Genomic DNA, 13,498 nt, shown 5'->3' with positions numbered 1-13,498 from the left:
AAGCAATAAAACGGCGAGCATCGCGATCTAAGGTAGACCACCAAAAACGCTGGCGGATCGCCGCAAGTGTGCCCCGAACACCGGGGTGAGCAGATAATTTAGAAGCGTGTCCCCATTGGAGGACAGCCAAGCGTGTGGGCACCGGAACAAAGAGCAAGCCTCTAGGGCAATTTCGTGGCACGGCAACGCGAGATAAAGAGCGCTTAACCTGTCCTTCGATTCCCCACCCTGCGGCCCCCACCACGCGACCCGGAGAAATAATTTCCCCTTGTGACGTGGAGGGGGTCGAGGAATCAAAGAGCCGAGACAACGCATCCGGTTTAACGTTCTTAGAACCGGGGCGGTAAGAGATAGAAAAGTCAAAGCGTGTGAAAAATAAAGCCCAACGAGCCTGACGCGCATTTAATCTCTTAGCGGAGCGGATATATTCTAAATTACGATGGTCGGTCCAGACAATAAAGGGAATGGAAGAACCCTCCAACCAATGTCGCCACTCGCCGAGCGCTAAGCGTATGGCGAGCAGCTCCCGGTTGCCGACATCGTAATTACGTTCTGCAGGCGAAAGGCGATGGGAATAATAGGCGCACGGGTGGATCTTTCCATCAACCGCAGATCGCTGTGATAGAACAGCACCCACCCCTACCTCCGACGCATCTACCTCGACGATGAACTGTCTAGTGACATCAGGCGTAATAAGAATTGGTGCGGTAGTGAAGAGAGACTTCAAATGATCAAAAGCCCTTTGAGCGGATTCTGACCATTCAAAGCGTGACTTGACAGATGTTAGAGCGGTGAGAGGGGCGGCTACCTGACTAAAGTTTCGGATAAAGCGGCGATAAAAATTTGCAAAACCAATGAAGCGTTGTAACGCGATACGAGAATCGGGAGCCGGCCAATCTACCACCGCTTGAACCTTAGAAGGATCCATACTAATCCCCTCTGCCGAGATTACTGAACCCAGAAACGTGACCGAGGATACGTGAAACGAACACTTCTCTGCTTTGACAAATAGCCGGTTCTCACGTAAGCGTTGAAGAACGCGGCGTACATGCTGGACATGAACCTGGAGAGACGGGGAGAAAATTAGTATGTCGTCAATATAGACAAACACAAAAATGTTAAGCATGTCACGGAGAACATCATTGACAAGAGCCTGAAACACGGAGGGGGCGTTGACTAGACCGAAAGGGAGGACCCGATATTCAAAATGACCAAGGGGCGTGTTAAAGGCGGTCTTCCACTCGTCTCCCTCTTTAATACGCACCAAATGGTAAGCGTTGCGGAGATCGAGCTTGGTAAAAATCTTGGCTCCCTGCAGGATTTCGAAGGCTGAGGACATCAATGGCAAAGGATAGCGATTCTTAACAGTGATGTCATTCAACCCTCGATAATCTATGCAAGGACGTAGCGATCCGTCTTTCTTCTTTACGAAGAAAAACCCCGCACCAGCGGGAGAAGACGACGGAACTATGGTACCCGCACTAAGTGAATCAGAAAGATAATTCTCTAGCGCCTCCCGTTCAGGAGCCGACAGAGAATAGAGTCTACCCCTAGGAGGCGTGGTCCCCGGTAAGAGATCGATAGCGCAGTCATATGGACGATGAGGAGGAAGAGAGGTGGCCCGTGAACGACTGAAAACCTCCCGCAGATCGTGATACTCCTCCGGGACTCCAGACAAATCACCAGGCTCTTCCTGAAACACAGAAACAGAAGAGACAGGAGGGACAGCAGATACTAAACACTCAACATGACAAGACAATCCCCAAGACACAACAGAACCCTTAGACCAATCAATATGAGGACTATGACGTTTAAGCCAAGGATGACCCAGGACAATGGGGGTAAAAGGAGAACGAAAAATCAAAAAAGAAATTGTCTCTCTATGGTTACCAGATACGGTAAGAGTCAATGGAACAGTCTCTTTCTGTACTTTGGGTAGTGAACTACCATCTAAGGCAAATAAAGGAGTACTGTCACTTAAATGCATGAGGGGAATACCTTGTTGTAGAGCCCAATCCTCATCAATAAAATTTCCCTCTGCCCCAGAGTCGATTAAGGCAGAACTGGCAACCGATGAAGCGGACCAATGAAGCATGACTGGAAGTGACGTGCAAGACCTGGAAGGGGTTTTCCGTGTGATGGCGCTCGCCAGTAACCCTCCGCCTACCGACGAGCGCTGGCTTTTACTGGACACTCAGAAACAAAGTGATTAGCGGCTGCACAGTACATGCACAAACGGTTAGCGATCCTTCTCTCCCGCTCCTTAGGAGAGATGCGTAGGCCTCCCAACTGCATGGGCTCGGGCTCAGCTCGGGCAGTAACGGGGACAGCCATGACAGAGGAAGTGGAGGGGAAAGTTGTCTCCATGCGACGGGCTCTACGTCGTAGCTCGAATCGCTTCTCGACCCGAATGGCAAGGGCAATGAGGTCATCAAGTGAAGCGGGAACCTCCCGAATGAAAATCTCCTCCCTGATCTCAGGATTCAGACCCTCCAGAAATCGGGCGATGAGAGCCGGCTCATTCCAGCCAGAGGTGGTAGAGAGAGTGCGAAACTCAATAGAGAAATCTGGAACAGAATTCCTGCCCTGACGAAGGACGGACAGCTGACGCGAAGCCTCGGCACCGTGAGCAGAACGGTCAAAGACCCGGATCATCTCCTCCTTGAACTGTGCGAAGCTGAGGACGCATTCTGAATCCGCCTGCCAGTTAGCCGTACCCCATTCTCGAGCGCGGCCAGCGAGGAGAGAGATGACATAAGCGACCCTCGCTTGTTCCCTGGCAAAAGTCACCGGCTGAAGGGAGAAAACCACCTCACACTGGGTCAGGAAGGCACGACACTGAGTGGGCTCACCCGAATAGACAGGAGGGTTGTTTATTCGCGGCTCTGGCGGAACATGAGCGTCCGGTGAAGAGACCCGCGGCTGGCGGATATGATGGACCTGCTGCGAGAGGTCAGACATCTGAGCAGCAAGTGTCTCAACCGCATGTCTGGCCGCGGTGATGTCCTCCTCGTGCCGTCCTAGAAGGGCACCCTGTTGCTCGACGGCTGCCTGAAAGGGACCGGCTGCTTGGAAAGGGCTGCTACCCGCTGAGTCCATGTCTGGTCAGATTGTTCTGTTGTGAAAATGAAGGACTCAAATGCAGGAAATAGCAGAAAATGTTCTCAATTTAATGAAGCTGACCACAGGCAAAAAACGGCATCAACACATACACAAAGAAACAGAAAAATATCCAGATGGCTGGCAAAGGGTTAACTCAAAGTCCTCTGTGGCGGAGAGAAATGAAAGTGGCAGCAAGGCTTCTCAGGGCAGCCGGTTCAGGTGAAGGCGAGGCCAGAGGCAAACGTACACCCCTCACAGGTACCTCTTAAGCACCACACTCGCCTGAGTTCTGTAATAGCACACGATAAAGGATGCAGGGTAATTCCAATGAAGCAACAGGCAGCACAGATGACGATAAACAGTAGACAGGACACGACACGACACGACAGGACTGGGAACAAATTTTAGCGTAACAGCACAGCTTGTAATACGGGTTCACACTGATTTAACAATCTGACAATAAGGCAAAGGCAGAGCATGATAGATAAAGCCAAAGTTAATGAGAGAAGATGAGAGACAGGTGGAGAGGGGAGACAGTGGAAACAGCTGCGGTTGTAGGTAATGAGAGCGGCTAATGAGTAAGTGAATGTGTGTGTGTGTGTAAAAGAATGAAGAGAGAGAGAGAAAGAAACTAGATCATAACAGAAGGTATCTTCATCCGGAGACAGGAAGTGAACCAAAACATTGGATTTGGACATGCTTCGAATGCTGCCGCTGAAGGCAGTATTTTATAGATTTTGGACGCAGCCCTGTTCATCCAGACTACCCTTTATTGCAAAGCACAGTGCTAAATAACACCCTGAACAATTTAAAGTCAGTGTAAAGTGATATTTAATATGTCTTCTAAATTTGTCACATCACAGAAAAATGTGCTATTGACCACCCAGCCAAATTTATATGATTAAAAATCTACCCAGTCTCACGAAATTATGTGCCTATAGTCACACTTTTATTCTTTTTCGACTGTCACGTATTACAAATTTCTGTTTATGTGTCATTGTCACGTATTGGTTACTCAATTGCTTTTTCCTATTTTCTTACCATTGACGCTTCGGTTTAGGGTTAGATTTGGTGTTTGCATTAGGATGTCACTTTAAGTATTGGTTTATACTGTTTTTTTTTCAGATTTATTTTTTATATTTTCTAAATTTTAAAACATTGTCGCCTGGCGTTAGGGTTAGAGTTGGGTTTGGGTAAGGATGTCATTTTATGTAAAACTAACCCTAAACCTAAGCGAAAGTGGTAAGAAAATAGGACAAAAGAGTTGAGTAACCAATACGTGACAATGACACATAAACAGAAATTCGTGATACGATCACGGAAAAACGCAGAAGTTCGTGACAGTATCCCGAAAAAGAATCATAAAATTACGTGACTATAGGTACATAATTTTGTGTGACTGGGTAAAAAACCCGCCACGTAAATAAAATACGTTTTTAAAATTTTGAAAAAATAAGCACCATTCTCTGCTCCCAAAGCTGGGGGCGTGACCGCTCTCAGCAATGAAACCACACCCACTAGAAGAAAAGCTGCCTTCAAATACAGACAAAACCAGAGATTGTGTCTGGGACAGGGCCATGCCAAATAATCCTGAACACAGAAATGTGGAAAAAAAACTGTTTAAGGGTGTAACTCCACAATTTAGTACTAAATAGTTCACAGGGCACTCATGTGTTTTGAAACAATTTCAAGGTCCGCTTGATCAATACCCGAGCATTGAGGCAACACTCACTTTCCCTTTGAAAATCTTTTTGGATTCTCATTTCAAAGGGGTCATATCATGAAAATCTGACTTTTTTCCATGTTTAAGTGCTATAATTGGGTGCCTAGTGCTTCTATAAACTTAGAAAATGTGATAAAAATCAACCCAGTGACTTAATTTTGGTAAACCATTCTCTGCAAGCATGTAAAAAAATTGGATCATTGAAATTTGGCTCCCCTTGTGATGTCAGAAGGGTACAATACCGCCCCTTAAGGGGGTCGCACACCGGACGCGCAGCTCAGCGCCGTGTCGAGTCGCATCTAGGACAACTCAGAGGTATCGTAAACCGGAAGTGCACATTAAATAGCGCAAGCTTAGTCAGAAAGCGTCTACTTCAAAATGCAAAATATACGTTAGCAGCCAATGTTAATCGTTAATGATTTGGGACAAATATGATGTTATTTAATGTTAAACTATATGAGTGGCACTCTGTGGTGTGACGGGGATTTGAGCAACTTCCTGAGTCAAAGCTGGGCACTGCGAAAAAATTTTTTTTTAATTTGAGCTTGCGTGTCCATTGTGCTATCCAACCATGGAAGTGCAGCTCATTTGCATTTTAAAGGACACACCCAAAACAGCACATTTTTGCTCACACCTACAAAGTGGCATTTTAAACATGTTATAATAAATTATCTATATGATATTTTGAGCTAAAACTTCAAATACGTATTCTAGGGACACCAACGATTTATTTTGCATCTTTAAAAAAGTATTTTCCCTTTAAGACTTTACGACTGAAGACAGTGATGACCAGAAGAGGGCGCCAGATTGTAATCAAAGTCAAGCATGTAGCACTTGTGAAATGCGCAGTGTACTTAGACACAAATTTTCAAGATTGTTCATCTGAAGTTGCATTTGCATTGTTGCAAAAATGAAACAATGCACTGTTTTGTTTTCTGATATCCATAAATGCTCATTATTCATTTCATACAAACTGTTTTATTAATGTATTCACACAAAGTAAAAAGGGTCACATTTGCATTTTAATTAATTATTGTAACTGGGACATTAAGTGATGAGAAAAAGAATGAAAAATCTTAATGCTTAAATTTTTATTTAAAAGTGTGACCTATCTTTGCACAGCCATTTTCATAGGCAATGTAAATTGTAAAACTGATTGTTCACTTTAAAATCATCATTGTTTTTTCGCTATAAATGATCTTGGTAGCAGGGTGGGGATTATAAGATCATCTACTGACAAACAGAGACTCAAATCCAAAAAGGACGATGTTATCATTATGACAAATTGTTTTTGATTAACAGAATGGTTAATTACTTCACAAGGGGAAATATATGATGTAAGAGGGTTGGTGCATAACCTGGGGACATAACTTTTTGTTTTAGCTTCTTACTAATATGTCAATTAAAAATGACAAGTATATTACACTGACTGTGAACAGGACATGCAAGATTTTATTTACATCAAAATTTGAGTATTTGCTAATACAGCCATGTAGGAAACACACCTTTATATACAGTTTAAGTCATTTTTTACAATAATATAGCATCAATTTTTGTTAAAAGACCCAGCTGGCAAAATGTAAGGGTTTTAATAGCTGCTTTATTCAGTTTGAGATCATTAATAATAAAACGCTGCGGTGAAGCAATGAAGTATCAAGATTTTTACACCCATGATTGATTAACCACAATACAGCGAAAATATTCACAGGCAGTGCCAAATTCTTTCAGTTTGATTTGCTGCTATTTGATGAAATATAGGAGGCACAGACAACCATGAAAATATATGAGTCACCCATCCTTTTTGTTGGGGTTATCTGTCAAGCGCTGGAGGGAGCGAACTAAAACACATCCAGATCAGATTGGCATTTTGACATTTACTTTCATTGACAATTTATTATCGCATTAGGTCTGAAGAAACTATTAGGTCAGGACATATAGCTCTGTTCAAACCCATCTCCTGTCAAAAGCTGTTTGTAATTTCTTTCAGCCACGTTATATTGGCACATTTACAAGTTTGAAAAGGTCTTTTGAGTTTTACACAAGTATAGTTTCAGTTTTATAATCGTGACGGCAGCAATAAGATTTTGGATTGTGTATACTTAAAAAAAAACTCAGCGCTCCGGGGAAGGTGTTAAAGTTGTGACAACAGTACTGGTTAAGTATGACCAAGTGTGAAATTAAAAGATTTGAATAATTATCATAAGGATGATTTGTATTAAACCTTAAAATGCTTTCCCTGGAGCAACTGTTGTAATCCTGTATTGACATGCAACATTGTCAATGTTATTCTTGGAGTTTCCCAGATATCTGTATTGTGAAATAGCAAATGCATGCTCAAAAAGGGCCAAATTCAGGATAGCAGCTTTTTTGGACAATTGGTTCAACATTGGCACATAAACTGTGTAAAATAAAACATGTTTTAATAGATAATTTCTATTAAGCCTATTTTGTACATAGTTGTTACTACAGGCCAGGCAGATTTTCAATTTTAGTTTCACTTTAACATTTTTTTCCAGGTGTCGACTCGGGTCATTGCAGGCTTCTTATCTCAAAACCACCTTATCCAATTTAACTCTGTGGACCCTGTACCGGGTCCACAATTAATTATTATTACTTAATATAAAATATTCCTTTAATGTTTAATGGTCTGTCATAGACCCAGTACCATAAGAGATACTGTTTGAAAGCTTAGACTCTCTACTTTCTGCAGATATGCATCACTTTGACATATCTTTTACTGTAAGAAAGTTATTTACACTTAATTAACACTATCACACCCCCACATTTTTTTATATGATTTAATATTCACATATTTCATATTTTTCAAGTATGATAAACATGGGCAAGTCTTATATCAAATGAAAGCTCTCATTCTCAGGAATAAGGCTACAGTGTTATTTTTGATCTATTATCAACACATATCCAACAATCGTTGAATGAATAATAAGGTAAAAAATCGTCTTTTGTAAATGTACGTGAAACTTGAGCGTGAACTTCCTCAGATAGCACAGATAGCCACAAATGATACACCATCTTTTCTCTTAGGTCCTACTCTAAAAAATGAGTCCATTCACAGCATTTTCTTTGGTTATGTGCATGAATAATCCCTTGCTATTTATTATATGTGCAAAACAAAAAAACTATTTTATACGAAAAATTTATTTTCACTCCTTTCAGTAAAATATGAATAATTTTTGAATTCGACACCCTTAAGAGATCATTCTTCTATTCTGCTGCTGGTAACAACCAAAACTGTCTGCAGTCTGCTAGAGCACCCAGAACCAGAGTTATACACTTTCAAAGACAATGTTTACAACATAAAAAAGACAATTTGGTGTTTCATCATATGAAAAACAACATAAATAACAATATTTGTCACAAAACGCAGCTTTTTATGTAACTAAAAGTGTTTTCTGTAAAATTATATAAAGATATTGCATTTATTCCACTTCAAATGTTTTTAGGCAGAAATTGTATACAAAAAGGGTATTATTCCTCCCTTCAGTTGGGGTAAAATAACATTTGCATAGATTATGATAGAGAAAAAAATCCTCTGTGAGAAATTTTTCCTCTGTGAGCTGACAATTGGTGGAATCAAACAAAACTGTCTGCAGGTTTCGTTACCACTCAGGGCCAGAGTTATACACTTTTAAATACAGACTTTAGAAAAAAGTGCCTATTTATTTTTGTGTTTATTAGAGGACTGACAATACATACACTGTTAACCCAGAAATTGTCTTTACTCAAACAATCAAGGAAAAATCATTAATATTTTCTGTTTTGAAGCCAAAGCTTAAAAAGTTTAGTTGATTTAACTGTTAACCTTACAAAATCTATTAAACTAAAACATTCAAGTAAAATGAATTTAAAATTATTAGTTCATGTTTTGAGGAATACCCATAATCCTTTGCGCCTGACTATTTTGATTATTTTCTGCTTTTTCACAAATTAAAAACTGATAAGAACTTTATTCAAATATTTGTTAATAAAATGTCATATAGGTTCAAGCTCTTATATTATTAATTGTTTTGTTTCAGGTGATCAGTGTTTCCGTACATGAACCCCGTTCAAAACATTTTATTGTATTTCTCTCCACTGTACTTACAATGTATGTCAAAACACATTTTTTGTGTGTTTCTGTGGAAATCACGCTTATTCAATGATTGACTTAAAGTCAGTCATTAATTTTTGTTATAATACCATTTTTAACATCAAAAGTAATATAAAGTGATAAAAACTAAAGTTATGCAACAGGTTTCCTTACACATTTCTAGTATAATGTCATCTAATCTGGGTTAAGAGTGCAGGAATACGTACATTAAACTTAAAATTAATTGTTATTTCAACCAGGCAAAATCAACTTTTTTAGGGCAACGAGTTTCCATGCATTTTTTAAGTTCATTCAACCTGTATGGGCTTACAGTGTCATGGTTAGCACTTTCAACAGTGTTTTATGAAATTTGAAAGGGTTTCCTGTAAATTGATATCAAAATTTTGTATGTACACCTCTGCATGTGAGCATGGAAAGCTTTTGAAATTGGGTAGGCCAAATCCAGGCGGAAATCCCCAAAATAACCCCAGAGGACTCTCCTTTCCATAATATAATTTTTTACTTATATAGGAGCTAGATTCATACCATAAATTGTAATCTAATAATTTTTCTCACATGTGTGTACTTCAAAATATTACATATGGCAGGTACAGGTGATCCTAAAAAGCAAATAATGGGAAGCAATGACTGACACATTTTAACACTTTACTATAACAAATAATATTTGTGGCCCTGGACCACAAAATCAGTCATAAGGGTCATTTGAAATGTATACATCTAAAATCTGAATAAATAAGCATTAATTGATGTATGATTTGTTAGGATAGGACAATATTTGGCTGACACACAAATATTTGAAAATCTGGAATCTGAAGGTGCAAAAAACTCAAAATATTGAGAAAATCGCCTTTAAAGTTGTCTAAATGAAGTCATAAGCAACACATATTATTAATGATAAATACATTTTTGATAAATATACGGTGGGAAATGTACAAAATGTCCTTATGGAACATGATCTTAAGATATCCTAATGATTCTTGCCATAAAAAAATCAACAATTTTGACCCTTACAAACAATGTATTGTGGGCTATTGCTACAAATATACCTGGGCAACTGATTTGTGGTCCAACATTTGTTAACATAAAAAACAATAATAATATTTGTATAATATTGTTTAATATGAATTAATCCTAATTAATTTTAAATTGTTGCGCTTCAGCTTCAAAACACTGGCACGTGATAAAGTGCTTGTGTTAATATTCCTGCATGTCTAAGCTGAGCTCAAACATGTTCAGAAGTGCATCATCTACCGTAGTGAATAAAAGGGTCATATTTTTAATAAAAAGTAATCTAATCCCTGCGAATTGTAAGTGCAATTTCACAAATCCTCCAAGAGCAAGTGTTAACAGTTGTCATGGATTGATAAAACAACGGAGAGGTAAATATTATTGAAAGGGCACAATTGTGGTTCCTCAGGCAATATAATCCTTGAATCAAAATTTTTCACTCGAAGCTTATGTATTTGACATGACCGATATGTTTATCATCTGTTTGCTTTTATAGCTGATGACACACTTTGATTTTAAAGGAAGACTTTTGCATTTTTTCTTTTGACATTAATCCTTGAGGTATAAGGTTATATTGTAAGTTGTCCCGAGGGCCTGCAGTTGCACAAATATTACGCCATATAAAATCCTTATTGACTATATAGCCTATCATAAAAACAGTTTTGTAGGGCAAAAGGAAATTTGTATTAGTGGTGTTTGTGATTTATTACTTTATTTGAATTGAATTGAAATTGAATATTACTTTATTGCTCATACTTATTTGGGTTTGGGATTTGATCTACACTTCTTACTCTACGTTTTTAATTGATTGTGTGCTTTGTGTTAATACTTAATCAGAGATCAGACTTATAGATATATTGATCTTTTGGGACCTAATACCCATAAAAACAGCCTGCAACCATCCTAGTGCCATAGTAGTGATGTATTTTAAATGGACAAAAAAATAGTTTGTGTGTATTACAGGCCTAATGGTTAAGTGGATATTTGGGACCAGTAATAATTGCACAGTGTGTGCCCTGAACTAAATAAATGTGACCCAGTCTATGAAAACCCCGTTTCACAAAATGCCTTCCAGGAAAATGAAGAGTTTCGTTGCAAAACGAGATAACCACCGTTTTTTTAATTGTTCAGAAATCTCGTTTTTTGGTTGTGCATTCCAATTAATTTCAATGCAACTGCAGTTGGTTTGTTTTGATTTAAACCTTCATAACTTAAAAAATACAGCTAAGTAGCACCATAAAACAAAATAATAACATGATAACATAATAATAAACATGTTTTGTCAAAAATGTTAAAAAATGGATTTATCTCGTTTTGCAACAAAAATCTTCAAATGTTCTTCTATAAATATATAAACATACAAATTTATCAAATGAAAGAACAGACCCTCTGCTTTTAATCAAACAAACAAAACAGAAAAAACATTTCATCCTATCTATATTTGTTCTCTTTTAAAACCTCTTGAATTTCTTCAAAAATACAACATTTTGAGCAAAAAGCTGAAATAACTGAATTTTGTAAAGGAATTTTGTTAGAGATCAGATTGAGAACAATTATCAAAATATACACAGAGTTTAAAAATAATTACATTTGTTTTTGCTTCAGTTTCTTTTTTTATTGGATAAGAGCGCCATCTAGTGAAAAACAATGAAAAAACAGATTACCGTAAAACTCGCCAAGAAAGCATCATGTGCAGGAAAATGTTTTCTCTTAATTGACAAGATAACTCATCAATGGTGGAGAAAGAGAAAAAGATTTTGAGGGTTCGCTTTAACATACCGTAATTTCTCAAATAAAGACCGGGGCCTTTATTTACTTAAACTGCGGAAGGTAACAGGCTTTTATTTGAAGCAGGCTTTTATTAGAGACAGGCCTTTATTTCAAATTCCATCTGTTTGATAAATAATTGGTTTAAATTAGCCGTTAAATTAAAAGCGATAGCGTTCTATAGAGATCATTCATTTTTTAACAGTATATTTTTTCAAGGTTGTTGAAAAGTCCGTCACTAGCACTAAATGAGACCCATCCAATGTAGCTACTGCCATCTATTGGCAGCTGTGCATTATGATGAATTTGAATGCATTTCAGAGATAACCAAGGCAGATGAAGGTGAGTGCTCGCGCAGTTGACATCTCTCCTTTTGAAACACGCTCTGGCGCGAATACGCTCACACTGTGCGTAACTAAACTTTGTTTATCGCGCGCGCGTCTCACCAAACGTACGAGGCATTTATAGTTGACGCGCTAAGCTCTCACTCATTTCCCCCGGCACTCATCTTTCCCCGGCCTTAATTTGAGACCGGCCTTTATTTGTCCGCGATGACCATGCCCCCGGCCACTATCAGAGGCCCGGCGTTTATTTGAATAACGGCTTTTATTTAAGGAATTACCGTAGGCTAATTGAAGTAGTAAAAAAATCCACCATGATTTACCAATATGCCATTTCTTTCTTTTTTTCCACAAAGCATAAAAGCTACAAAGTTAAAAATAGCCCATAATGTGGCATTCACACCAGACGCGGAGAGGCTGCAAAAACGCGCTATTCGTAATTGGATGCTTAAACATTTTGAGTTTACTCGCTTCATTTGCACGCGAAAGCCGCACGTGGAATTCTAGTCATTCGAGGCTTCTGTAACTCTGCTGCTCTAATCACTTAACTAATAGAGCAAGCTCCTGATTGGTTAACGCAGCGCGAATATCCGCCAAAGTTTAGATTTTTCAACTTGCGCGTTTCCCGCGGCAACGCTCCGCACTTCGCACGTACCACGCCGCAGGATGCCTATTTGCGTCTTTGCATTGACTTAACATATAAATCACTCGCGCTTGCCGCCTCTTTCGCATCTGGTGTGAATGCCACATTAACTGTGCGTCAACTGTGAGTTTCCGCCAAAGCTCAGATTTTTCAACTCAGGCGTTTCCTGCTGCAATGCTCAATTTGCATCATTTGTGCGAACTAGACACGCGAAGGAGGTGGATTTGCGTCTACCGCGCCGTGCTAAACGCGCGTGATGCCTCAACCGCGGCTGGTGTGAATGCAGCATTAGATTATGAGACACATCAGAATAAACAATGTTTGGTGTTATTGAGGCTATACGTCGGTTATGTCAATTGCACATAAAGTTTTTCCTTTGCGTGTGTGAAAAATTCACGTGCACAGAACAACATTGTCAAATCAATCTACGTCTACGCTGAATTATGCATGCCAGGCCAGTGGGTGGCGTGTCACTTGCACCCCTCCCTTTCGAAGCACAGAAGCTATTGTAGCCATCTCAGGACATCTCAGTAGTGACAAACGCGCTCTATAGAAAAGTTTGTCCGTTTAGGGCTACTGTAGAAACATGAAGGCACAAAATGGTGGCTTCAATGTAAGGGGACCCGCGGAGTGTGTAGATAAAAACATCTCCTTCTAAGGTTATAAAAACAATACAGTTTATTTTGTAATGTCTTTATACAACACTGAAAACACAGTTATCTATACTGCCCTCCAAAGGCTAAGTGCAGTATCTACGCAAACACTGAAACTGAGAAAAATGGCTTTAAAGTTTTTTACACCAG

The sequence above is a fragment of the Misgurnus anguillicaudatus genome, unplaced genomic scaffold (assembly GCF_027580225.2).
Source record: "Misgurnus anguillicaudatus unplaced genomic scaffold, ASM2758022v2 HiC_scaffold_26, whole genome shotgun sequence".
Lineage (NCBI taxonomy): Eukaryota > Metazoa > Chordata > Actinopteri > Cypriniformes > Cobitidae > Misgurnus > Misgurnus anguillicaudatus.
Note: the sequence above shows the minus strand (reverse complement) of the source record.